Source organism: Peromyscus californicus, unplaced genomic scaffold (genome assembly GCF_007827085.1).
Source record: "Peromyscus californicus insignis strain IS unplaced genomic scaffold, ASM782708v3 Scaffold_11__1_contigs__length_118956290, whole genome shotgun sequence".
NCBI lineage: Eukaryota > Metazoa > Chordata > Mammalia > Rodentia > Cricetidae > Peromyscus > Peromyscus californicus.
This window is the reverse complement of record NW_026294402.1, coordinates 7,084,518-7,112,039: the sequence shown is the minus strand read 5'-3', so window position 1 is coordinate 7,112,039 and position 27,522 is coordinate 7,084,518. Positions and strand designations below refer to the sequence as shown.

At 39.8% G+C, this 27,522-nt stretch overlaps 1 protein-coding gene and 1 pseudogene across 7 annotated transcripts in view; one reads left to right on the top strand and one right to left on the bottom strand.

Annotated features, from left to right (window-relative positions):
• Cntn5 (contactin 5) overlaps nucleotides 1-27,522 on the top strand; it is a 1,171,099-nt gene that overhangs the window by 428,404 nt on the left and 715,173 nt on the right. The window lies entirely within an intron of this gene.
• LOC128119053 (eukaryotic translation initiation factor 1-like) lies at nucleotides 2,150-2,678 on the bottom strand (annotated as a pseudogene).

Here is a 27,522-nt window from a genome sequence, read left to right as displayed (position 1 = left end):
AGCATACAGTACAGAACACAGATGCGTGACGACATTTAAGGTTGTCACTATTGAAATTTCATCAGATCTGTGGCATGTTCAACCTTAGTTGCAACATTGAAGGCATTTTTTTCTAGAACGTGCTAACTACCTCTTGAAATACTAGTTCTTTTTCTCCTGTAATAATCTGCCCTGTAGCTTTGTGAGGCAGAAACTAAAACTGGCAAAAGTGAAAAAAAAGGGAGGGAGGGAGGGAAAGGAAGGAGGAAAGGAGGGAGGAGGAGGGAGGGAGGGAAGAGAAGGGAGGAAGGAAGGGGAAGGACCTACCTTAGCTGTTCTCTTGGGAAGGTGTAGGTGAGAAGTTGGGGAGCCCCTCATTAGCTTTAGGGCCCATCATTGGCAGATGTCTTCACCTTTTTGGTTTCTTTCATATAACAAAAATAACAAAAATGTCCTATTGAGATTGCTGTGAGGATGATGGCACTATCTAAACACTTGTGAGACAATGGCTACCAACCACCAACGTTGGGTCAGCCCAAAGTCAAGTGTGGATACCTTGTAACTCTTCTCCTGAGCTCAACAGCATGTCTGTTCTAGATCTGGCTTTGGAATCTGTTTCCTTAACATCCAGAGCACATCTAGCTTCTCTCTCTTTCTGTTTCTCTCTCTATGTGGTGTGTGTGTGTGTGTGTGTGTGTGTGTGTGTGTGTGTGTGTGTGTGACTGTGTGTCTCTGTGTCTGTGTGAATACCAGCATGTGTATGCCACAGTGTATGTGTGGAGATTAAAATGACAACCTCCTGTTTTGGTCCTCATCTTCAACCTTGTTTGACACAGAGTTGGTATCCTTGTTGTGTTTTCCACTATTCCTGCCAGGCCAGCTGGTCTATGTGCTTTGGGGAAATCTCCCGTCTCCACTTGCATATCTTGTAGGACTGCTAGGATTACAGACACTCCTACAGTGCACCTAGCTTTTACTTGGGTTTTGGGGACGCAAAATCCAGGGCCCAAGATATACAGCTGTGCACACTGAGCCCTGGCCTAATCTTTATTACCTTAAAAATTCATAACTTCTTTCTTTCTACTTGTGGATTCAACTCCTGTGACTTTGTTTACCTACATGTGTGACTTAATGTGTCACAGGAAATGCTATTCTATAGCTTAACTCATTTTTGAAGACCATCAGTGTGGGTTCATTTCCAGAACACTTTGTAACTCACCAGATCTCTCAAAAATATTTTGTGAGAGTCAGGGTGAATCTGTATTCAACAAGAACTAATCAGTGTGTTATGAAGTAGTGAGTTACAGGTTCCTAAAGCCTTGGGGAAGGCTGTGCACCATCCCCCATTCTGTTCTAACCACCTGCAGTGAAGGGGCAGAGCTGCATATTACCCTCACATCTTCTATCATAGTCCTATACACAAACTCTTGCCATTGCTTTCAGGACTCTCACGGCGATGACTTTTCTGTCTACTGACCATCTATCTGCACTCAGAGCTGCCTGTCTTCAATATCCAACTGTTCTTGTGCCTTGCTGAATATTTATTTCTGTCTATAGGACATTAATTTTTCCCTCTCATTTATATTTCTTCACAACTATCATGCTCTCCCATGCAAGACAAACCATGACATTAAGATTAACTCAATATTTGGTTATTGAAAATACTTTCCTTGGCAAGGCACTCTCCCATAGTGCATTGCTTCGTCTTCTGAGTTGTCATATTCCTTTGTTCTTATTCCCTTTTGCTTTCAATCAGGCATGTTGAATATTGGGGCTTTAGAGATGGACCAGCAGTTATGAGAACTTCCTACTCTTACAGAGGACCCAGTTTCAGTTCTCACTTCATGGCTCACAACCAACTGAAACTCAAGTTCTAGGGGATCCGATGCCCCCTTCCAGCCGAAGCAAGCACTGAACAGGCATGTTGTGCATACATATATGTAGGCAAACACATATGTACAATAAAAATAAATAAGTCTTAAAAATGAGAAAAATGTTGCATATCCCTATTCTGAAAATCCAGAATTCTCTAAAATCTGTCATACCACAGAGGGAAATTCCATGCTTGCTCTCATGTGATATGTTGTCCAAATCACAGACACACTAAGAATACTGAAGAAAATGAGTTCCAAGGGCTTTCAAGACAACTGAGCATGTAAGTGCACTTGCTTCCAGGCTTTGCACATAGAGTTCAATCCCTGGAACCCACATAGTGGATGGACACAGATAACCAAATCTACAAATGCCCACTGACCTCCACATACGTGCTATTGTGAAGTCACATGTGCACACGTACAAACACAATAAACATTCATAGCAAGAAAACCCTCACTTAAGCTTCAGAAAGTCACAAGCTCTTAAAACCCATGAACCCTCAGCCAATTGTCCTTAGCCAGCCCAATTTCAACCGACAACTGGCATATGTTCTTGTGCTGGTCACCTGCACATGAACTACTTCTCCATATTCTGGATGATCAATTACAGTAGCATTGCAGCCAAGCTTCTTCTAAAACATCTTCACTAGTATCTTTTTACCATAATCCCTGGCAATCCCTTGGACAGTTGTCAGGGTCTTCCTACCATTTCTCTGTTAAATTGTTATATGGATATAACCCTCAGTACCAATGGGAAGCAGGTCATCACCCTTACTTGCATCATTAGTGGGATAAAAACAGTGGGAAGTTCTGGATTATAGACATATGATAAGATTACTTTTCCTCAGTGGAAATAGCCTGCTTAATGCAGCTGTGGGAGAAGACGTGTGGTGGGGGGTTGGAGATCTAGCATAGAGAAGTGAGGGGGTTCGACAGGGAACCAGCTGAGTCCTCCTGACTCAATGACTGGGCCTGACACACTTCTAGTATATGCATTCCGAAAAAAGGATTCTCAGTCTAGAGGCCTTGACCTTTTTAACTGTTCTAGTGCAAAGACTCAGCACTATTGACAAATGACATAAATGCAAATGAATATGTTTGCATTATGTGAGCATTTCTTTAAATGCAAAGCCAGTGTGGTTCCAATGTGTAAATATATAAAAACTATTTAATCTGTATCACCTACAGATTGTTTCCTGGAATAAAGACCATCCCTAGGCAGGCTCTGGGGATGGCTGTGAACTCAGCAGGATTTCCTGCTCCAGGTCCTGGCAGCCCACCTGACTTCTCCCTCTGAACACGACCTTAGATGCTTTTCTTCCTAGCCATTCCAGGAGTGGATTATAAACTCCCCTGAGCTACAAATACACTCTGTAGTAATCCAGCCACAGCCACTGTCAGTACAAAAGACACGCCTCACTGCAAAAGGGATGAGGCATCATAGTGTGAGCCATATATGAGTGGCCCTGGTTTATGAACATGGAACCAATTTGCCTTCAAATAACGTGATCCACCCATTTACGTGAAACTCTCGGTCACATAACAAAACACAGTCGTGGGAACACCAGGCAGGCAGGTGACAGAAGGTTTTATGTCACTGGTGCCAGATGTTTCCTGAGGATGTTCTGAACATCTGGGCTGGAGAAAGCTATTTATTTGCTAATAATACACTCTAAAACCTAAAGGTGAGGGTAGAGGATGTCAGATCAAAGGTCAGAGGATGTCAGGTTGAACAATTATGGACAATGAATGAATTTTAAGTGAAATAAAGAGAGTTCAACATAACTTGGAGCTGATTCTGCATCATTCCCACTTCCCACAAAGGCAGTTCTGATCAATCAGACTTGTGGAATAATCAACAAAGGTGTGTGTATGTGTGTGTTTGTGTTTGTGTTTGTGTGTGTGTGTGTGTGTGTGTGTGTGTGTGTGTGTGTTTGCATGTGCACGCGCACACACGATGTTTCTGGGAAATTTATTCATACTATCATTCTCTATATGACAACTATAAAATTATATTTCTGTATTTCTAGAAGAGACAGTTTCACAGAAATAAAATGGTATTTTCTCAAATATCAGATAGAAAGAAATAAATCAATGTGTATTACATTTTACAGGAAAGGAACAGAAATTAACTACTATATTAGTATAATGGTAAGATATGACACCCTTTAGACAATACTTAATTCACAAATCTCAAATCCTATAGATCAGGCCACTTGGCACAACTCATATATGCCACCCGTGAAATCTTTAAATAAAAAAGATCAACAAATATCCTAAGTGTTTCTTGGTCCTGCCTGGCCTGAGTTGCCACAGCTACTTATAAAACAATCACTCAGAGTCTTGTATTAATTACAGACTGTGTGGCCTATGGCTTCAGCTTCTTGCTAGCTAGCTCTTTCATCTTAAATTAACCCATTCCTATGAATCTCTATGTTGCCACATGGCTGTGGCTTAACCGGCCTGCTGGCCTCTTGTTACTCTCTGGACGGTGGCTGGCATCTCTCCCCACTCCACCCTTCTTCTCTCTGTCTCTCTGCTTGGATTTCCCACCTGGCTATAAGCTTTCTTGCTGTAGGTCAAAACATCTTTATTTATTATCTAATGGGAGCCACTCATATTCACAGCATACAGAAAGACATCCCACAGCACCTAAGTGGTTACAATTTAGAGAGAGGTGATTTTGAAAGCTTTATTTATTCATTTATTTACTGTGTATATGCACTATCTATGTGCTGTGGTGTATGTGTGGAAGTCAGAGGACAGCTGTGTGTTTCTGTCTTACAAAACCCCTCATATTCCTCTGACTTCCTTGCTTTCTGCCATTGACCCAGGGCACTGTAAACTTCCATTCAGAACCATGCATGTGGGCTTTTACAGCAGTTTTACCAGTTACTGATGAAACTTGGAAACAAAGTCATTTCAGTAGTGGAGTAGGTGAAGATACGCTGGTTCATCCAGACTGCTGGATGTTGAAAGAAAAGAAGAGATTGATGAAATCTCAACACATGTGACGAGATGAAAGAGAGCAGTCTGAAAGGCTACATGCTGTCCCTTTCCAGCTAAAACATTTCTGAAAAGTCAAAGCTTGGAGATAGAAAATTGATTAGTGCTTCCTGGAAAGCCAGGAAGAGATAGAGAAATAGGTGGAAAATAGGATCATTAAGGCGGTGAGACTATTCTGTGTGACACCCCAGTAATGGATGAATGTTATTACCTGTTTTTCAAAACCCAGGCATGTACAGTGACAATGATGTGCACATCTACTGTAAACTATGGTGTTTGGAGACAATGAGTATGAATGTAGGTTCATCATTTGTAGTGAGTGTGTAAGAGACTGTGTAATGGGCGTGGATAATGGGGACACTGCAAGAATGGGGACAAGAAAACATAGAAACCCAAACTTATTTGTGAATCAAACTTTTTTTTATTAAGAGATTTTCTACTCATTTTACATATCAACCACAGATTCTCTGTCCTCCTTCCTCTCACCGCCCAGCCTTCCCACCCAACCCACCTCCCCATTCCCACCTCCTCCAAGGCAAGGTCTCCCATGGGGAGTCAGCAGAGCCTGGTACACTCCCTTGAGGCAAAAAATAAAGATTATTACAAATTATGCTAAAGGATTTGTAAGATGGCTTGGCAAAAGAAGGTAATTGCCACTATGCACATGACCTGCCTTTAATTCCTGGAACCAAAATAATGGAAGAAAAGAATTGATTATTGTTATTCTCTGACTTGACACACACACACATACATATACAGACAGATGGACAGACAAATATACACACAGAGAGAAGACAGACAGACAGACAGACAGACACACACACACGGAAGACATGCAGACAGGCAGACACATACACACACTCAATAATTTTTAATACCATAGTATTTTAAAATAAATGAAAGTTCCTGGATTAATCACAGTGATAGAAATGAATTCAAAAGAATGAATATACAAAGAGACAATCAAGTTTTGGTCTTAATGATAATAATAATGCTGTTACCACCATGATGGTAATGCTAACTGTGGCTGAGGACTATCTGATTTCTGTGAGATGGATCTTGTCAATTAGTGAAGTCAGTTTTAGTGACCATTGTCATAGAAAATAGAATTCTGAAGTGTTCACAGGGCTATCAGCTCTCATTGTACAGACTTTTTGTCTCTGCTCTTTCATTCTTCTCCTACAATGTTTCCAAACTGGAAATATATTTCCCAGGAACCCTTGTACTTGTTTACCTCAGCACTCTGCTTTCCAGCATGAAACTCCATGTAGTAATGAACATTCATGGCTAGATGTAAAATCTTGTGAGAAGAGACTAACCTCTGTAGTAGATCACATGACCCTCATTCCAGGAAGGACATCTTATGTATCCAGAGGAAACTAATGTTCTTATCTCTAAAAACATACTTAGAATAACAAGTAAAAACAAACAAGACTTGGTAAGATCATTTAGTTCATATTCATCAGGCTATGATTATGTGGAATGAGTTTGTCTTTCTTCTAATTGGTAAGATATCTTAAAGGATATACAGGAATTCAAAGTTGGTTTGAGTCATTAGCTAAAAGCATAAAGCTGGAGCAAAAATCATAATACGGATTAATCTCTGACACACCATTTAAAGATTCCCATTTGGGTTTATTTGGTGAACTCATCCAACATCCTACAGAAATGGCATTACTGTTAAATATAAGGTTATGGTGGGGTATAAATAATCCTATTTCTTTTGCCACAGTAAGTAGTATTCCATACCAGCATTGTCTCCTCCAGGTAAAGTGATCTTGAATGAATATCATCTTGAGCTTAAAAATTCAGCTAACAAAATTAATGGAGAGAAACCCTACTCTAGAAGAGACAGAATAACAGTAGCACATCATCACTTAAAATGACTGTACACAGAGAAGCATGGAAGCACACATACACAGAGTGTGTGAGAGAGATAGAGTCAGAGAGACAGAGAAAGGACAGACACAGAGACAGAGAGTTAGAGAGACAAAGATAGAGAGGCAGAGAGACAGAGACAAGGAGACACAGAGAGAGGCAGAGACAGAGACAGATACAAAGCTAGAAAGAGATACAGAGAAACAGAGACAGAGAGATGCACAGAGAAAAAATTACACAGGAACAGGCTAGAGAATGGCATAAGAGTAATACTGGGGTATTCATGGAGGCCCCCCACCCAGTGACATGAAATTTAGACAGATGTTTGGCTCTTGAAGTTTGACAGAATGTTTTTAAAAATCACCTTTTGTGCATATTATCAGTACATCTCATTATTAAAACTGAATAGTGTGGATATTTATATATCTGTGAAACTTCAGTAAAATTTACCATTGCTTTGCCTCTATTCTGATAGTTTTTTAAAATCATTAATGGCAATTTATTACAGGAGAAAGAAATAGCTCAGGAGGTTGCTTCCCTGGCATTAAATCCTGTGGAGGAGCCCACACATTCATCAGCTATAGTTCCACTCTGAGATGTTCAAATCAGGGAAAGGAAGCTGCCCTGCCCTGATGAGACTCCAGGGCTTCATCAACTATGGAAGTGATCAGCTGCATGTGGCTAACTGAGGACTAAATGAAATGCCTCTTAGTCTTCCGAAGCATGTGTTCACTCTGTATTCAAAGTCTACCTCCAAAGCAACACAACTGCATGGCCTTCTGCTTTCCTACAAGCTGCAACTTGCCATCAGAGCTTACACAGACTACATTCTAAAATGCATCTATTTGTCTAACATGTTTAATGGCACAGCTCTATCCTTCAAACTGTGCCTTTTATCTTAATTGGAATAAATAATTATTTCACAATTGCCAACCCGCTTCAGATCTTGAGTTTAAAAGGTGAAGAAAATCTTGTTACTTTGTGGTAATGCTGTCCAAGAAGCTGGTATAACTTTAATGTGTGAAGAAAAACATGTCAGAGGCTTTAGAAAAGGGGAAAAAATCGTGTGCTTTGGAATACAAGATTTTTATACATGTTTTCCAGCCTGTTAGCATTAGACACTCTGTGAGAATTAGCCTTTTAGAGAGGGACAAGGTAAAGAGAGACAAGGAGGGAACCACACACTGGGCACACTCCCACAGGTGGCCCTCATACCCACTTTTCCTTTGCTATATTCAATGTTTTTTTCTCTGTTTGCTTGTTTGTTTTGCAGAGGGTATTTATCTCAAGCTAAGACACACAATGGAAATGAAATGTTGTGGTTTACGAAGAGTGACACCTCTTCTTCATACATTTAGAGACTCTAGCAGCTTGACTTTATATCTTTGCTCATAAATAATGATTTTCAAAAGTTGCTTTTTCAATTGGGAATAAGATATAACATTTGTTGTTGTTTTCTTCTTCTTCTTCTTTTTTTTTTTTTGAAGCAGGGTTTCTCAGGGTAGCTTTGGAGCCTTTCCTAGAACTTACTCTGTTGTAGCCCAGTCTGCCCTTGAACTCACAGAGATCCGCCTACCTTTGCCTCACAAGTCCTGGGATTAAAGGCATGTGCCACCACTGCCTGGCTAGAGAATAAGATATAATCTTAAAATTAAAGTATTAATTCTAGTTTCTATACTATAGTTATTAAAATGCTCACATATATATATATACCTCTAGTATCTTTCATTAAATGGTGACATCACCTGCTATGAACAAGCCATTTGCCACGGACTGTATCATAAGGCAGGCTGCTTGTTAAATTAGCAAGTGAGTGCTATGACTGGCTGACTCACACAAAGGCCGTGGCATAACACAGCATAAAACGTGGGTATTGTTCTTATGAAGATGAAGGATTGCTTGTCATACAGAGCTCACGCCTCTAGAAAGACTACCTGATATTGAGGCTAGAGAAGGAACTGAAAGGAATAATGTTTATTTCAAGTGAACAGTTGATAAGATAATCAAAAAAATTAAGACATAATTGATAAGGCCTGATCTAAGGTAGTAATGGCAATGAGAAACTTCAGGGAAAAGCACAAACATGGAATAATTTGGAGACCTGGCAAGGAAGAGAACATAGTTTCCTGGGGTAAATGTGTGACTTGTAGACTCACACACTAAGAGCAGAGAGGGGATAATAATTCAAAGATGGGGCCAGCTCTCCTTTAACACTTGAGTTTACTGTACACAGCATGACTGATTGTAAAGGCCTGGGAAACTTTTAATGTACCAGATGATCAGTACACTCTGGGGACAGAGATAAGAGCCACTGCAGAGTTACAGCCGTTCATGAAATGACACTAGAATTATCCACCCAGCTCTCATTGAGAGGCAAAAGTTTAGGATAAGGCTGAACACTGAGCAGGTTACATTTGAGGCATAATGAAAGACAACACACACACAAAAACGACTTGTAAAAATGTACTTAATTAAAATGGATTAACAATGTGTTTATTTAAATATTTTAGAAATTAAAAGTTCCTTTGAAAATGTAGCAGAAATTTATACTCCTAGCAATCTCATGTTCTGTACTCGCTTAACTAGCAGACTTTTGAAAAAAATCATTCAGAGATTTGTGTGCGTAATGAAAATGCATTGTATGTAAGCACAACACATACGCATGTGTGCCCATATACAAACATACATATGAATATGCACACACACATATGCACACACACACAAACACACAGACCCTTGAATGCACTCAATTATACACGCACTTATGTTTATATTCTTCCTATACTGGCCATAGAGCTTTGGTTTTGTTTTGATTTTTTTAATATATTCTACTTAACCCAGGGTGTCCATAAGTGAGCTTTGGCTGATTGACTGGGCCACTGATTCTAGTGTACTGTCTGTTCTCAGTCCCCTTCATGAGCATATGCACATGAGTGAGGTCCAGGTTAAGTAAACCTTGAAGGAAGAAAACATTAACTTGATGTGAATCATCCAGAATGGCCTTAAATTACCCTGTATTTGTTTAACATTTAGTTTAATGGACATTTGAATTCCCTCTTCAGTGGTTTCTTGCATAAACTTAAACCACAAATGTAGTCCAGTGTTCACTGACCCTGAGATGCTGTTGTCACAGTGTAACTTACTTTATTTTCAGCAGCAAGGGGGTGTCCATAGAACAATAGAATACAGGTAAATAGTTTTAGATTTGGGAGTATTGGAGAGGTTGTCAGCAGTAGAGAACACTTGCTGTTCTCGCAGAGAACCTGGTGTGATTCACAGCAATCATATGGTGGCTCACAACCATCCTAAACTCCAGTTTCAAGGGAAGTGACTTCTTCTGTACTGCATGGGTACCAGGATTACACGCAGTGCACATACATGCATACAGGCAAAGCACTCATAAGCATAAGATGAAAATAAATTAATCCATGTCTATATATAACCTGATAGCCCAAGAAGTTATTCAGTCAATCATTCAATTTTCCACTCAATGAATAAATGAAGTATTTTATATTTTTAAAAGAATGTCATCACTTCTTGTATGAAATTAGGCACACTTGATTTGGAAACACACTAAGTGTTTTATATGAAATGTATCTTTTAAATTCTCCAAGATAATGCCTTCATATGTAAAATGGGTGTTAATTAAGGTTTCACTTTAGTACCTTAAGCATTTCATATGAAAACATGAGAATTGATGAATAGGCACTTTGTGGCATCTGTTTTTTGTGATTACATGGACTTCTTCCCTTGTTCCCTATGTCCCCTACATAGAGATTGACATACAAGTCTGTTTCTGCTTTCTAATAAACCACAGACCCCTTGGGGACAGGAGAAATAGTCCACTGCCCTCAGAATTCCCAGTGGATGAGGAAAAAATGTTTGTAGAAAGCAATAGGACAAGACGGGACATTCTGGCACTCTTTTAGCCTCCCCTCTGATGCTGGTTGATTCTCAATTTACTAGCATGCTCTCTTTCGGACTTCTCTGCCTTCCAACAGTTTTTGCTTTCTACTCTCTCAAAATCCCCTCAGCAATGCTGTTAAAATAAGTTGCTTTGTTCTCCCTCTCTGTTCTTGATCCAGCTGGCATCTCCTGCTCCCCCAAGCTCTCTTTCCCTTGACCCTCGTCCTTCATTACCCCCACTCATGTCCAGACTGTTCATGTAGATCTCTTCCATTTCTCTGTCATTGGGCGATCCTCTTGTCTTTCTTGGGGTCCTGTTTTCCAGGTAGCCTCCCTGGTGATGTGAGTAGCAGTCCAGTCATCCTTTTTCCACATCTAGTATCTTCCTATGAGTGAGTACATACCTTGTTTGTCTTTCTGAGTCTAGGTTACCTCACTCAGGATGATTTTTCCTAGATCCATCCATTTGTCTGAAAACCTCATGATGTCATTGTTTTTCTCTGCTGAGTAGTATTCCATTGTGTATATGTACCATATTTGGTTTATCCATTCTTCAGTTGAAGGGCATCTAGGTTGTTTCCATGTTCTGGTTATTACAAAACAATGCTGATATTAACATAGCTGAACAAGTGCTCTTGTGGTGTGATGGAGCATTTCTTGGGTATATGCCCAAGAGTGGTATAGCTGGATCTTGGGGGAGATGGATTCCCAATTTTCTAAGAAAGCGCCATATTGATTTCCAAAGTGGTTGTACAAGCTTGCATTCCCACCAGCAGTGGAGGAGAGTTCCCCTAGCTCCACATCGTCTCCAGCATAAGGTGTCTTCAGTGTTTTTGATCTTAGCCATTCTGACAGGCATAAGGTGGTATCTCAGAGTTGTTTTGATTTGCATTTCCCTGATGATTAGGGATGTTGAGCAATTCCTTAAATGTCTTTCAGCCATTTGAGTTTCCTCTGTTGAGAATTCTCTGTTTAGTTCTATAGCCCATTTCTTAATTGGACTGGGAGAACAAGGAATAGGAGACCATGTTAAATGAAGACCACATGAGAATAGGAAGAAGCAAAGTGCTAGAGAGGCCCACAGAAATCCACAAAGATACCCCCACAACAGACTGCTGGCAATGGTCGAGATACAGCCCGAACTGACCTACTCTGGTGATGGGATAGCCAAACACCTTAATTTTCATGTTAGAAACTGAGGGATCTGGATGCAGAGATCCATGGCTAGGCCCCGGGTGGATCTCTGGGAGTCCAATTAGCGAGAATGAGGAGGGTTTATATGAGCGAGAATTGTTGAGACCAAGGTTGGATAAAGCACAGGGACAAATAGCCAAACAAATGGAAACACATGAACTATGAACCAATGGCTGAGGGGTCCCCAACTGGATCAGGCCCTCTGAATGGGTGAGACAGTCGATTGGCTTGATCTGTTTGGGAGGCATCCAGGCAGTGGGACCGGGTCCTGTGCTCATTGCATGAGTTGGCTGTTTGAAACCTGGGGCCTATGCAGGATCGCTTGGCTCAGCCTGGGAGGAGGGGACTGGACCTGCCTGGACTGAGTCTACCAGGTTGATCTCAGTCCTAGGGGGAGGCTTTGCCCTGGATGAGGTGGGAATGGGGGGTGGGCTGGGGGGAAGGTGAGGAGGGCCGGAGGGGGGAGAACAAGGAAATCTGTGGCTGATATGTAGAACTGAATTGTATTGCAAAATAAAAATAAAAATTAAAAAAAAACTTGTAACAAAAAAAATATGGAAACACATGAACTATGAACCAATGGCTGAGGGGTCCCCACTGGATCAGGCCCTCCGAATGGGTGAGACAGTTGATTGGCTTGATCTGTTTGGGAGGCATCCAGGCAGTGGGACCAGATCTTGTGCTCATTGCATGAGTTGGCTGTTTGAAACCTGGGGCCTATGCAGGATTGTTTGGCTCGGCCTGGGAGGAGGGGACTAGACCTACCTGGACTGAGTCTACCAGGTTGACCTCAGTCTGTGGGGAAGGCTTTGCCCTGGAGGAGATGGGAATGGGGGGGGGGGCGTTGGGGGGAAGGTGAGGGGGACGAGAGGGGGGAGAACAAGGGAATCCGTGACCGATATGTAGAACTGAATTGTATTGCAAAATAAATTAAAATAAATTAAAAAAAAAATAAGTTGCTTAGAAAAAAAATACTTATTTCACATTAAAATCGGGTGAGCATTTACTATTTATTTGTTCATTTGTTTTACAACTAGATCACAAGTTCTCCCCCTCCCTCATCTCCTTCTAGTCCCTCCCTTCCACTTCCCCTCTGCTCCCCACTCCCAGTCCACTCTTCCTCCTTTTCTGTTCAGGAAAGATCAGGTCTCCCATGACTCTCAGCAAAAACATGGCATATCAAGTAAGACTAAGCACCTCCCTTATAGTAAGGCTGGATAAGGCAATCCGGTATGAGGTATAGGGTCCCCAAACCAACAAGAGTCAGAGACAGCCCCTGCTTTCACATCCACAAGAAGACCAAGCTACACAACTGCAACACATTTGCTGAGGGCCTAAGTCAGTCCCATGTAGGCTCCCTGGTTGTCAGTTCAGTCTCTGTGTGCCCCTAGGAGCACAGGTTAATTTATCCTGTGGGTTTTCTTATAGTGTCCTTGACCACAATTACCCTGATATCCAAACCACAGATTCAACAAAGAGGGAGAGTTACAGACCAATTTCTCTCATGAACATTGATGCAAGAATACTCAGCAAAATACTCAAAAACCAAATCCAAGAACACATCAGAAAGATCATCCACCATGATCAAGTAGGCTTCATTCCAGAGAGGCATGGATGGTTCAATGTATGAAAATCTGTCAGTGTAATCCACCATATAAATGAACTAGAAGAAAAAAAAAAATCACATGATCATCTCATTTGCTGCTGAAAAAGCCTTAGACAAATTACAATACCCCTTCATGATTAAAAAGTCTGGGAGAGATCAAGTATACAAGGGGCACAACTAAACATAGTTTTCTGCTTTTTAAGAGATGTATTTTATTTTATTTTTTGTTTTATTTTATCTATATGTGTCTGATGTGTGTGTGGAGAGTTTATACAGAGGTCAGAATGGATGATTGGATCCCTTTTTGTTGGGGTTCCAGGTGACTGTGAGTCACCTGATGTAGGGACTTGGAGCTGAACTCTAGTCCTCTAGTAGAGTAGTAAGTTCTCTTAACTAATGAACCATCTTTCTAGCTCTCTTTCTAGTTCAGAATAGCCTCAAACTCATACCATATTCTACCAGCACATACTAACACTGTCCCGTTTCCTGCTTTCATGTGGTGTTCTGCTGAAGATCCCCCTTAAAAGAATGACACATGACACGAAATACTGAATCGCTGAGGGCATGAAGAGCCATGCAGCTTTCTGAGGTCAGGGTATTGATCATCAGTAGCTATGCTCTTTTGTGTATTAGTTCCAGGGGAAAGAGCTGTTACACTCGCTGATTTTTGAAAATAGTATGATGTGCAGAGAACAGGTTTCCTTGAGATTTTAAGGAATTTTTCATAACATATCTTTTGAATAATCCCCTTATCATTTTGGAAGCAAGCCGAAGTAGCAATATTGGAGGGCTGGCAGGTTTTCCCAAGTGAAGATAATTCCAGCAGTCTTGGGGAGACTTTCTGATGTTCCTAAATACACCTCTTTGTTTCTTTAAACATCGACACTGCAGGTTGGGAGATGTCAAACTTTTGTTATTCTTCCAGTCCCCAAGTAGCACAGGGCTTTTCAGCTTTTGTTTCTTTGAGTTTTTAGAGTGACATAAAACTTGCTGTTGGTCCAGGTCTCTGAGAATACAGGCCTCAGTGAAATGAGGCAAGATCTTTTGCTTGCACCCAGGTAGAATTCCATGAGCTTCATCAGCAAGAGTATTCTTCCAAAGACAAGGTCATTGGTCCATAAGTGAAGGGCACTCTCCAGAAACAGGGCAACAACTGCCTAGGCTGGCTTCCGTGTGGTTTACGACTGTTCCTTCTTTTTCATTTTTCAATGTCATGTCAGATCAGGTAGAGTGGATTCTGTTTGTGTTTGGCTGAACAGCAGGAGGGACGCCTTCCCGCAGGCCGCTGCATGATGCATCCTGGCAGACTCTCTGAGTATTCCTGACACTTTCAGTATTTGTTATTGGTGGCTCATCTTGAACATTCTGATCCACGAATCTGACTGGTATGGCCTGTCCCTACTTTCATCATCCTATGGTCAGTAACGTGCTCTGGGGACCTTGCTCAGGACAGAACTAAAAAGGAAAATTCTTCCCAAATAAGTTCAACAAAAAAAAGGAAAAATCAATAGCTTTCTTCACTTGTACAGTATCTCTATAAGTAACACCTTGACTCTGCTGAAATGAAGGCTGGTTCACACTCCTCTTATATTCACCTTTGCAGGTAACATTGTCTCCTACTTATTCTGAACTTTCAGTTTTGCTATTTAAGTAAAAATTTATTTCTTAAATGATACTGAAAAAAATACGTAAATGGATCAAAAAAGAGATTTCTGTTGACTTTCATACTTAAAGACTAAAACTGCCTGGGTTTCTTATTTCAGGTTTCTGACACATATTCTATTTTGTTTACACAAAAGTCAGAATATTAACATAATTAAGTAAATACACATAACCCAGTAAGAATTAATTATGAATACAATTTTAACATTACTGTTTATTGGCTTCATAATGATAAGTCTACAGGTCTACTCAATAAAATAAATGTGATCCCAGCAGAACACTGGGTTAGTCATTGCCATTGAAATGTGTGCAGAAGTAAAATGCCTGTCAAAGGAATGGTCATACTACAGAAGAGAGAAGATCAGAAGTTTCCCACTACATGGAAACCCACCCTTGCAACTCCACTGGTAGGCGGTAGAGACGGGAAGGTTGAGAGCTTGTTAGAGAGTCAGTCTAGGCAAATGAGTGAACTCTGGGTTCAGTGAGAAATCTTGTCTCACAAAATAGATGAGAGGTGTTGGGAAGGTAGTTCAATAGTAAGGACATGTGTTCTGAAGAACAAGAATCTGAATTCAAATCCCCAGTACCCACATAAAAATGCGTGCATAGATGCATGCGCCTGCAACCGCAACATTGTGGCATAGAGGAACCCAACAGCTAGCTAACTAGCAGCCTAGAGAACACTGTGAGCTTCTAACTCAGGGAAAGATCTTACCTCAAGATGATAAGTTGGAGGTTGATAGAGACATTGTGCCTTGTTCTGTGCACAGGTACCCTTGTTTGTATGTGTTCCATATTCACTTGTGGGCACCATACCACAACAAGGTAGGGAGCCACAGAGGAAGACACTTGAAGTCTATCTCTGGCCTCTCTATGCCTACACATAAATGAATGCCCACATTTACACACACACACACACACACACACACACACACACACACACAATTACAAAGTATCGTTTAAATGTCAAAGTAAAATATGGCACCCAGTGTGTGACAATGTCTTAATCAGTATCACTCTACTATTTTCACTCTGCTTCTCAATAAGAAATGTTTTATATGATTCTTAGAATACATCTCTCAATGAAAGAATAACTCAAAATAATAATCATCCTACTATGTACAATGTAGCCTAACATTTTCTTTCCCCCATTGTCTGGAATTAAATTTTAAAATAAGGTAATATGGAGAATAGCACATTATAGTAATTTCTTTTTTATGATTCATTTTATTTTTATTTCATTTTCATGTGTGTTTTGCCTGCATGAATGCATGTGAACCATGTGCATACAGTACCTATAAAATCCAGAAGAAGGCATCAAATTCCCTGGAATTGGAGTTACAGAAGGTTGTGAGCTGGGATTCAAATCTGGGTCCTCTGGAAAAGCAGTCAGTGCTCTTAAGGGCTGAGCCTCCTCTCCAGCTCACATTCTAGCACTTTCTTGACCATCAAATGGATTGTGACATGCAGCTTTTGCTCATCTAAAACATATAATGTATGTTGAGACTGTGACTATAGGAAACTCAGAACAGTATTTTTTTATATTTGAACATTTAGGTTTGCTGTGATGCTTTCTCTCATTCTATTTCAGATGTTTAAAAACATGGACAGTAAAATCATTTAAATATTCCAGTCTTTATCTATTTTTCTTCTGTCATTTTTGCACTAAATATAAATATGATTTCTATTTTAGAGTTTGAAGCCATTACTGAATGAGATAATCCATTTGAATCATTTTTAAATAACAACTCAGAGCTCAGTCAGGAAATGCCTGCCTCACAAGCCCGAGGACCTGGGTTTGACTCTCCAAGTTAATGGAAAGACAGCCCGGGGCCTTGGTGCTCTTGAAATCCCAGCTCTGGGGAGGTAGAGACAAGAAGATCCCTGGATCTTGCTGGCCAGACAGCCTGGCCTACTCGTACTTCTTAGTTCAGATGAAGACCCTGTGTCACACAACATGATAAAACACCTGAGGTTGTGCCCTGCCCTTCACAGAGATCCCCACATGCATGCATATGCACCCTCACACATGTGCACACACATGTGCACACATATACATGCACATATACATCACAATTATACATTCTCATGGGGTGAACCCAAATGTTTTTTATGGGTTATATCTTAGTATTTCTGCATCTATTCACTATATTACAGAGCAACATACGTTTTAGTAAAATGAGAGTTAATGTAGTCAAATAGATGACATTTTCATATTCAAAACAAACTCACATCCAAAAGATGTGCTCAGTGCTAGGACACAGCCATGATTTAGAGATAGTGTTATATGAAATGTCACACTGTTGCATATAGAGTACAGGCGTGGGAATCAAAACAGTCTGTGGTGTGAATCCTAGACACATGCCTCCCCAAGTCCCTAGAGTTACCTCATCTCCCCCAGCTTCTGCTCACCCACTGAGAAGCTGGGTTCCAATATTCATTAACTTTTGAGTACAGAATGAAACTTGCGTTTACAATTTACCTCAGTTCTTGCTACAGATATTAGGTACATTTTAGTATCTTTCCCAGGGTACTGGATGATATTATTAAGTATCTAATGGTTTTGAACCATGCAATTGAGATTTAATTGGCAGAGGCAGGCGGATCTCTGTGAGTTCGAGGCCAGCCTGGTCTACGGCGCAAGATCCAGAAAAGGCGCAAAGCTACACAGAGAAACCCTGTCTCGAAAAACCAAAAAAAAAAAAAAAAAAGAGATTTAATTTAAAAATATAAATCTATACTCTTAAAAAATATAGAGTTTATCATGTATGTATACTCTGGAATCCTAATTTCCTGGTTCTGGAGATGAGAAGTTATGCTGGACCACATATCAAGATTGCCTTCAAAGCAAGCAAACATCTGGGCACAGTAGTTCATATCTGCTACTTCAGCACTTGGGAAGTAGATGCAGGAGGATCAGGAGTTGAATGCTACCCACAGCAGCATGGTAAGTATAAGGCCAGTGTAGTGTATATAAAACCCTGCTAGAAAGATTTTAAAGATGTACATTTTTATATTAACCACAGCCTTTAAAAATAAATATGTTAAGTGTAAGAAAGTGTTAGAAAAAACCCACATCTTTCACAGATAGATGAGAAAAGCATCTATAACAGAGGAAAAGAGGGAGCCAAATGAGAGTCCAATGTAAATCGGCCGCATACTGGGCTTCCAAGAAGCAAATGCTTATGTATATTTCAGAAGCTTGGCCAGCAGCAGCAGGAATTGCTACTTCAGCCCTGCTTCCATCTGACCTGCATCTATGAAGCAGGGTTGTGATTGTTTACTGCTTATCTGTAGCTCTATGTGCTCAGACCCGAAGCTAGGTCATCACAGCACATGAAAAAAATGTCAAAATAAAATATGTGGTCAAACATAGAAGATATATAACTTAATAAAAGAAGACATTAAGATTAATTTTACATAGATCTCTGTTCATAGCCAAAGAGGGAATCATTATTTACACTTATGGAGAAAAAATAAACACATTGGTTAAACAACTGGAAAGAAAAAGAAAAGCAAGAGATGTTAAAATCATTTCAAAGAAGTTAGTACTGACCAAAGCAAGCTTTAGACTCTGAAAAAATGAAATATTGGACAAAATATTTATATGACATAAATTAATAACATGATATGGTATTCCAGAGGCTTTGAATATATCTCTATTAAATAATATAAATAAACATATAAGTGAACAGGAAGTGTAAGTGAAGCAAAGAGTTATTCATATTCCTAAATTATAGATTATTTAAATTTAAAATATAATCAGTCTCACATTTTAATTTTCTGAATTCATTTCCTTATTTCATAAAATATGTCCCTAGGAAAATACTTCCAAGCACCTAATAACGTGAACATAGCTGCCTAACAGGCGAGTTTAAGCCTCGCTTAGCTTTCAATTCTGCAACCTTTTGTTAAATTTTCTACAACCCCTGTGCAATTTTGGTTATGATATTTCACCTCACTGTTGTCTTCACCTTAAAAAGAAAAGAAGAAATGATTCTTATAACTATATGAGTACTGTGGCATACGTGTTTGGAAGTTTTGGTTTTATGGCTTTCTGTGGGTGTAGGTGTGGGGAAGTAGAGACTGTCACACACTCTTGGTGAGTGTAAACTGTGAGAGTGTAGTTTTTCTGGGGTCAAGTAAGAAGCAGCAGTAAAAATTAAATCCCTCCTGTTGTTTGATATGGAATCCAATTCTGTGTAAGACCATTGGTGTGTAAACATGTGGACAGTATTTATAGTGAGCAGAATGATTTCCTGTAAATTACATTTGCATTATGGAGGGTCTACTACATGCTCCTGCAAAATATGTGTGCACACATGTGTTTACACGTGGAGCTGAAATGATTGCAGACATAAACAGGAAACACTTGATAGTGGCTCCTTAGTGTCACCAAGACTGTGGGCAGTCATGATAGCTCGATCTTTATGCCTTTGTAAAGTATACACATAAATGGGTTTAATAAAATGTCTTTGAGTCATACATTGCATTACCTAATTCACACAATGTGTCAGACATACAGTTGTTTCAGCATGAGGGTCTGAGCCAAGGGGTGCTTAGAAAGAGCTGTTTGTCCTGAAAGTTCTTACATTTGGCTCTTGTGCTTTTACACATTTATACAGAAAATTATTACATATATCTTTCCATAAAAGCAGCAGTGAAGAAAAGATAAAACAGTTAAATGTGGTCTAGGAAAAGCAAACAGCTCAGTGTCCAGCAGAATTCTTTCAATTTAGAAAACTAATAAAAATAGAAGAAAAAGATATGCAGAAAACCACAATCTGAAGGGGTTTAGTATGAATCTTCTTAAAGAAAAATACCTATTTTCTGAAACTCTAGTTCAAAGGAAAACTGACTTTTTGTGTTACTGTTAGAAAGCATTCTGTGAGTACAATGAACTCACAGAGAGTGCCTGTCCCTGTTACCACTGCAGTTCTGGCCATATTGACATTTGTACTTTATTTATAACAGAAAGTGGTTAATTGGCAATACTATACACTTTGAGAAACTGAGTAGACTCATAAAGTCCAAAATGGAAATATGTCTGGAACTGTGGAGTATTAGCCTTGATTGTCCCCTCCAATCGCCAGTCCATTAGAACAGGGGTTTGGTGGTAAGGATCCATTATTAAGCATCTCATGCTTAAATACTAGATGTGTTTATGCTTCTTTTGTTTCTCTATGTTATTTTAGTAAATTGGCTGTAATATATATATATATATATATATATATATATATATATGCAAATTAAAAAATAGCTTGTATAGAGTAAACACTCCTTATGTAAGGAATATCACCTATTAAATAATTGTTATATATGCTCATGGGATGAATATTTTAAAATTATATTGTAGAAAGCCTTAAACTTATAAATCACATGTCCAAATCTTGTGTATGAAAAGCAGAGTGAGCTGGCTATTCCTGCAGACTTTGTCACACTGGAAGTTTTTGTTCAGTCTTCCTGGTGACCATCGCTATACAGAAAACAGTTCCCATTGATGGACAGTGCTCCCTGCTGATCAGCTGCTGAGCAGTGAGTGATCCTGCAGGTGACACAATGAAGGCAGGTGTGGGGATGGAGATGTGGTTGCACAACTGAGGGCCCGCAGTGTTCTCTAAGGAACCTGAGTTCAGTTCCTGACAGCTATGTGAGCCACCACACAACTGACTCTAATTCCAGCTCCAAGGAATGTGGGGTACCCGTCGGGGCTCTCTGGACACCTGTATTCATATGCACAGGTATCATCCATACACATAGTTAAATATAAAACTTTTTAATAAAATAAAGGTTATTGATAGAATTATTGATTTAGCACTGCTTGTGTTCAAATTGAGCTTATCTCCTACACACACCCCAGCTTCCTGGTACAGAACCCAGAGTCTAGCACACACCAGGCTATAACCTCAGACCTCCTTTTGTTTTATTTGCTGTTGTTGTTGTTATAGTTTTATTTTGCCCAAGTAGGCCTTGAATTTGTGATCTTCCTACCTCAGCCTCTGGCATGGAGGATACCACAGGACTCAAGCTTGTCAGCTTGTCTAATTGGCTTTTATTTTTAGGTTAAAATGATATTTACCAATAAAAATACATTTTTTACCATTTTAGTGGTCTATTTTCTTTTGTTTGTTGTCATTTTTTTAGATAGACTATCACACTGAATGGAAGCTGGCCTTGACCTTACTATGTGGTCCAGAATGGCCTGAACTCATGGCCATCTTCCTGCCTCAGCCTCCTGAGTGATGGGATTACAGGTGCAGATCAACAGTTAGCTTAGTGGTATATCTCTTTAACAGTGTTCTAGGCTGCATAGATTTCTCTTACACAGCCTATTTTATGCTCACAATATTTTACAAACAATTTTAATATAAGATTCAAATTGCATGGCAAGGGAAGACCAGAACCAAGACTAGTCTCTGTGTTCCTTCTGGAAAACCAGACTGGCCAATTCTCGAAATCAGTGCTCTACTGCTGTGAAAAGACATGGTGACCAAGGCAACTCCTATAAGAGAAAACATTTAATTGGGGATTTCTTATAGCTTTAGAGATTTAGCCTATTGTCATCATGATGGAGAGAATAGTGGCAGGCAGAAAGGCAGGCAGGCATGCAGGCGACATGGTCCTCAAGAAGTAGCTGAGAGTTCTACATCCAGATCCACAGGCAACAGGAAAAGAGACACACTGGTCCTGGCTTGGGCCTTTAAAATCTCATTGTCCACCCTGAATGACACACTTCTAATCTATAGGGGGCATTCTTATTCAATCCACCACATCAACAATATAAAAGATTCTACAGAAGTCCACACTGCAGGTGCATGCATACACACACATACACACACACACACACACACACACACACACACACACACACACACACACACACACGTCAGACAAACAGATAACAGAAAGACATATAAGAGAGATGTGGATTTCTTTTCTCATTGTTGAGTTAAATAATGCACTTGCTATGTAAGCATGGGGACCTGAGTTTGGATCCCAGTAGCCATGTTAAAAATAGATAAATAAAAGCTGGATTTTGAGCATTTCTTTAAATGTCTTTCAGCCATTTGTGATTCTTGTTTTGTGAATTCTCTATTTAGCTCTTTAGCCCATTTTTTAATTGGATTGTTCAGTATTTTAATGTCTAGTTTCTTGAGTTCTTTATATATTGTGGATATCAATCCTCTGTCAGATGTGGGGTTGGTAAAGATCTTTTCCCATTTTGTAGGCTGTCTTTTTGTCTTATTGACCGTGTCTTTTGCACTGCAAAAGCTTCTCAGTTTCAAGAGGTCCCATTTATTAATTGTTGTGCTCAGGGTCTGTGCTGTTGGTGTTATATTTAGAAAGTGGTCTCCCATGCCAATGCATTCAAGGGTACTTCCTACTTTCTCTTCTATTAAGTTTAGTGTAACTGGATTTATGTTGAGGTCTTTGATCCACTTGGACTTGAGTTTTGTGCATGGTGACAGATATGGGTCTATTTGTAATCTTTTACATATTGATATCCAGTTATGCCAGCACCATTTGTTGAAGATACTTTCTTTTTTCCATTGTATAATTTTGGCTTCTTTGTCAAAGATCAGGTGTTCATATGTGCATGGATTAATGTCAGGGTCTTTAATTCGATTCCATTGGTCTGTATGTCAGTTTTTACACCAGTACCAAGCTGTTTTTATTACTATAGCTCTATAGTAGAGCTTGAGGTCAGGGATGATGATGCCTCCAGAGGTTGCTTTATCATACAGGATTCTTTTAGCTATCCTGGGTCTTTTGTTTTTCCATACGAAGTTGAGTATTTTTCTTTCCAAGTCTGTGAAGAATTATGTTGGGATTTTGATGGGGATTGCATTGAATCTGTAGATTGCTTTTGGTAAGATTGCCATTTTTACTATGTTAATCCTACCTATCCATGAGCATGGGAGATCCTTCCATTTTCTGATATCTTCTTCAATTTCTTTCTTTAGAGATTTAAAGTTCTTATTAAAAAGGTCCTTCACCTTTAGTGTTTAGTTAGTGTTATCCCAAGGTATTTTATATTATTTGTGGCTATTGTAAAGGGTGATGTTTCTCTGACTTCTTTCTCAGCCCTTTTATCATTTGTGTATAGGAGGACTACTGATTTTTTTGAGTTGATCCTGTATCCTGCCACTTTACTGAAGGTAAACATCCTTAGTCATCAGAGAAATGCAAATCAAACGACTCTGAGATACCACCTTACACTTATCAGAATGGCTATGATCAAAAACACTAATGACAGTCAATGTTGGAGAGGATGTGGAGCAAAGGGAACACTCCTCCACTGTTGGTGGGATTGCAAGCTTGTACAACCACTGTGGAAATCAGTATGGTGGTTTCTCAGAAAATTGGGAATTGAACTACCTCAAGACCATGCCACTCTTGGGCATATACCCAAGAAATGCTGATTCATGCCACAAAGATACATGCTCAACTATGTTCATAGCAACACTATTTGTAATAGCTAGAACCTGGAAACAACCTAGATGCCTGTCAACTGAAGAATGGATTAAGAAAATGTGGTACATATACACAGTTGAGTACTACTCAGCAGAGAAAAACAATGACAGCATGAAATTTGCAGGCAAATGGATGGAACTAGAAAAAAATCATCCTTAGTGAGGTAATCCAAACCCAGAAGGACAAACATGGTATGTACTCACTCATAAGTGGATTCTAGATATAAAGTAAAGAGCAATCAGACTACAACTCACAGAACCATGGAGGCTATATATATATAGCATGGGGGACCCTAGGACAACTATGGCTTATAATAAATTTTTGTCTTACTCAATTACTGAGCAAGCCTCAATGAAACACTTCATTATTAAGATAAGAATTTATACTGTATCAAGCTGATAATAGAAAAATAAATAAATTAATTAATTAAAAAATTAAAAATAAAAAAAAGAAAAATTTGAACTATTAAAAAAACCCAAAAAAACATTTTTTACTAAAGTAAAAAATGGGGAAACTAGGGACTCATCATTCCTCTCCACATTCTATTCTTTCCCTTGTTTTATATATTTTAAATTTTTTATTGGTGGTTTCTGCTGGAGTATCTGCTGCAGATAAGGACTGGAGGGCTCCTGATGCAAATCACCCTCTGGAGTGATGGAAGGATCTTTCTACTGGCACTTGGAGGAGACCCGATCTGGTGTTGGTGTGGGCCCAGGGTTTGTTTATGTCTTTCCTCAGGACAATGAGGTTCCTCTTTGGATTCCTGAGTGCTGTGTGCACCCTGTGGCTGCTGCTGAAGCCCAACATTGCAGAGACCTATTGGGCCTTCATGAAAAACTCTCCCCTTCTGATACCAATGGGGATGGAGAGCCCAACATGGCCAGCTTTGGCAAGCATTAAAATAAACCTAAGAACTGTAGCCATGTGGTGGGATTCTCCAGAAGGTAATGTATGGTAACTACTTTTTCAAGTATGTTTAAGAACGTGTCACCCAGACACCTTGGAGATTAAGGATAACCCTGAAGGTCACTGACTTCCATTTTTTAACAGTAGTATGCCAGCTAAACCTTTTCATTTTCACAATCCTCTTTAACATTTATTGGCCTCCTGAAATTCATTTAGCCCCCTTTGAAGATACCTTAAAATTTATGAGCCTGAATGTAGCCATTATAAGACCATTAGTTATGCTCCTTATGAGCTGCCTGTTTTTTCTTTATGGTCCTTAGTTGTTCTTTTGCAGAGCTGCCAGCTTTAGTTGTGCTGGGATCAAGAAAAATGGGCCTTGGCGGTTCATGTTCCTGGAGTTGTATCCATGCCAGTGGATGCCCACACGCTCCAGAAGAGAATTTGACATTGCTGCTGCCGTTGTTGCTGTTACAGCAGTGGTGGCCACCACTGCTACTGTTTCTGAGATTACCATTTTATAATTGCTTACTACAGCTAGAACAATGGAGACCATGGCAGCAAAAGTAGCTACCACAGTTAATTAATCTTTCATTCTATTGGGAATGATAAATTTAATTCAATAGTTATATACATTTCGATTGGCTTTGAAAATTATAAATTTATAAACTCAAGTTCCATTTGCTTTTGGGATACCATCTTACAAGGACTCCAATTTGCAGTAAGGCTTGTTAAGGAAGGGAATGGCTCAGTTGCCTTAAGCCTACTGGCTATGGGTGGGTTAGGACTTCTGTTGGTCTTTTCTGTGTTGAACACACAGATTGCAAGCCCAGCTCCACTTTGAGATCTTTGGCAGCAATTAACTCTGCAGCTCACACATGATTTGAGCCTGTATGATAATGAGTATTCAGAGATGGGTAATACCTGGGGGGCGCTCACCAACCTAAGACAGAGTGCCTGTGTGGCCTGGGCAGGCGTCTCCATGACAGGTAAGGTGACCTGCTGACGTTCCATGCAACCTAAGTCAGAAGCTCATTTTTTAGTAAAAGGGGGACCTGTAGGTCCCTGGCCCCCATTTTGGGTAACTGTTGCCTTGCTTGCTGACCTTGACCTTGATATCCTCCCTATGCTAATTCCCTCCCAGGTTCCACCCTCCTGAATGCTTAAGGGAAGATCCTTGTCTGTGTATCCTGCATAATGGGCGTTAACAGTTTAGATGCAAGATTGTAAAACATTGGTAGTGAACTTCTGCCCTCCTGGGGTTCTCCCATTGTGCTGTTAGCCTGTATTTAAGACCTCCTCTCTCCTTCAATAAATGGCATTCTGCATTAAATTTAAAAAAAAGCTGGATATGCCATATCCTCACCGTGCATTATGGGGTTCTGAGGCATGAGGATAATTGCTGGCTGCCAGCCTAGTTCTATACTTGATGACAGATCATGTCTCAAAGAATACAGTGGAGAGTGAGATAGAACAGGAACGTCATGAATTGCCTGCACACAACCACTCACACCTGTGTGTCATACACATGTACCCACGTACGCATGCACGTACACATGCATGCATGTGTAAATATTTCAAAAAGAAAAGAGAAAACTTTCTAAGAAAACAATGTTCCAGTTTCACCTCTATCCTTGTTCTGGGTTTTCTATAGATCATTCAACTTCTCAGTGAAAAATTTTTAACAAGAAAATATGTAAGAACTTAAATTTTTCCATGTCATTTGGGATGCACATAAAAATTAGCCTGAGATATTTTGTTGGATGACATTTTGTGAAGGATTTGTTTTAATCCCAAGTGAAATAATTAACAGTTCATACAATGAGAAATGAGTTGATGCTAATTGTAATTGACATTTGTATTCTTTATCTGATTATTTTAAATTATCTGGTATGCGGAGAAAGGGAAGAAGAAATATGAATCAATCTCTTTGTGTCCTTTTACTATGCCACACATGTTGCTGGAATCTACATAAACACTTCTAAACTTATTCTTACATCAGTTTACAGATAAGTTTTATCTCCATTTAAAGATTATTGAAATGCAAAGAGGTTAGGTACAAAGTCAAATATAAGCAGTATTTCACACTCTTCTTCTTACACAGAATACTCATCCACTAATCTCTGTCAAGCTGCCTAGTTAAGGCTGCCTGTCACCTTCCTCTGTTGCTGCCTTTGACCTTTTTGTGTCTTGTGAAGACACTGAAATGGTTTTCCTTGGAAAATGCAGATCTCCCTCCCTGCCTTTCCTCTCCTGTGATTCTAAGTGACCATATGAGTCCCCTGCTTCCCTCTACACGTCCCCATCCTCCTAGTCTGCATAAGTTGGCAGACTCTCCAAACCTCTGTGCAGTCTGGCCTCCATCCATCACTTAAGGGTCTATTTTTACATGCTCCCATTCTATTTCTTTCTCAGACTTCCCATCCATTCCAAGATAATTGCAGCTCTGAACCTATTTTCTTCTGCTTTCTGTCTAAGTATTTTCTCACCTGCCTCCTTCTGCTGTGAGTTCTCCTTGCCTTTAACTGCCACTTTCTCTTAGACTTCCTGGTATGGTGGGCTAGGCGAGTGCCACTTCATTTAAGAAATCCTGGCTAATGCCCTCTTCCTGGGATCCAACTACTCCTTGACCTGAATTGAAAGGGTTCCATCCACTCAGTCCACCACGGACAACCTTGGTTTAGGATATGAGTTAACTTACATGTTTTTAAATCTTTATCTTATTTTAAATTGTGATTTCTTGGAGCCCAGAGCCATGTTGTAGTTTTATATGCATACCCAGTAACTGGCACAGTTCTTGGGAGCCAGCAAGCAGTATATTAATTTTTTGTGTGTAGAAGAATGCTGGTTTAGAACATGCTCATTGGGTAAAGGAAAAGCTTGAGCCTCCATCAGTAACTCTGAATAGAAAGAATTAAGAATCAGCCGGGCGGTGGTGGCGCACGCCTTTAATCCCAGAACTCAGGAGGCAGAGGCAGGAGGATCTCTGTGAGTTCGAGGCCAGCCTGGTCTACAAAGTGAGTTCCAGGAAAGGCGCAA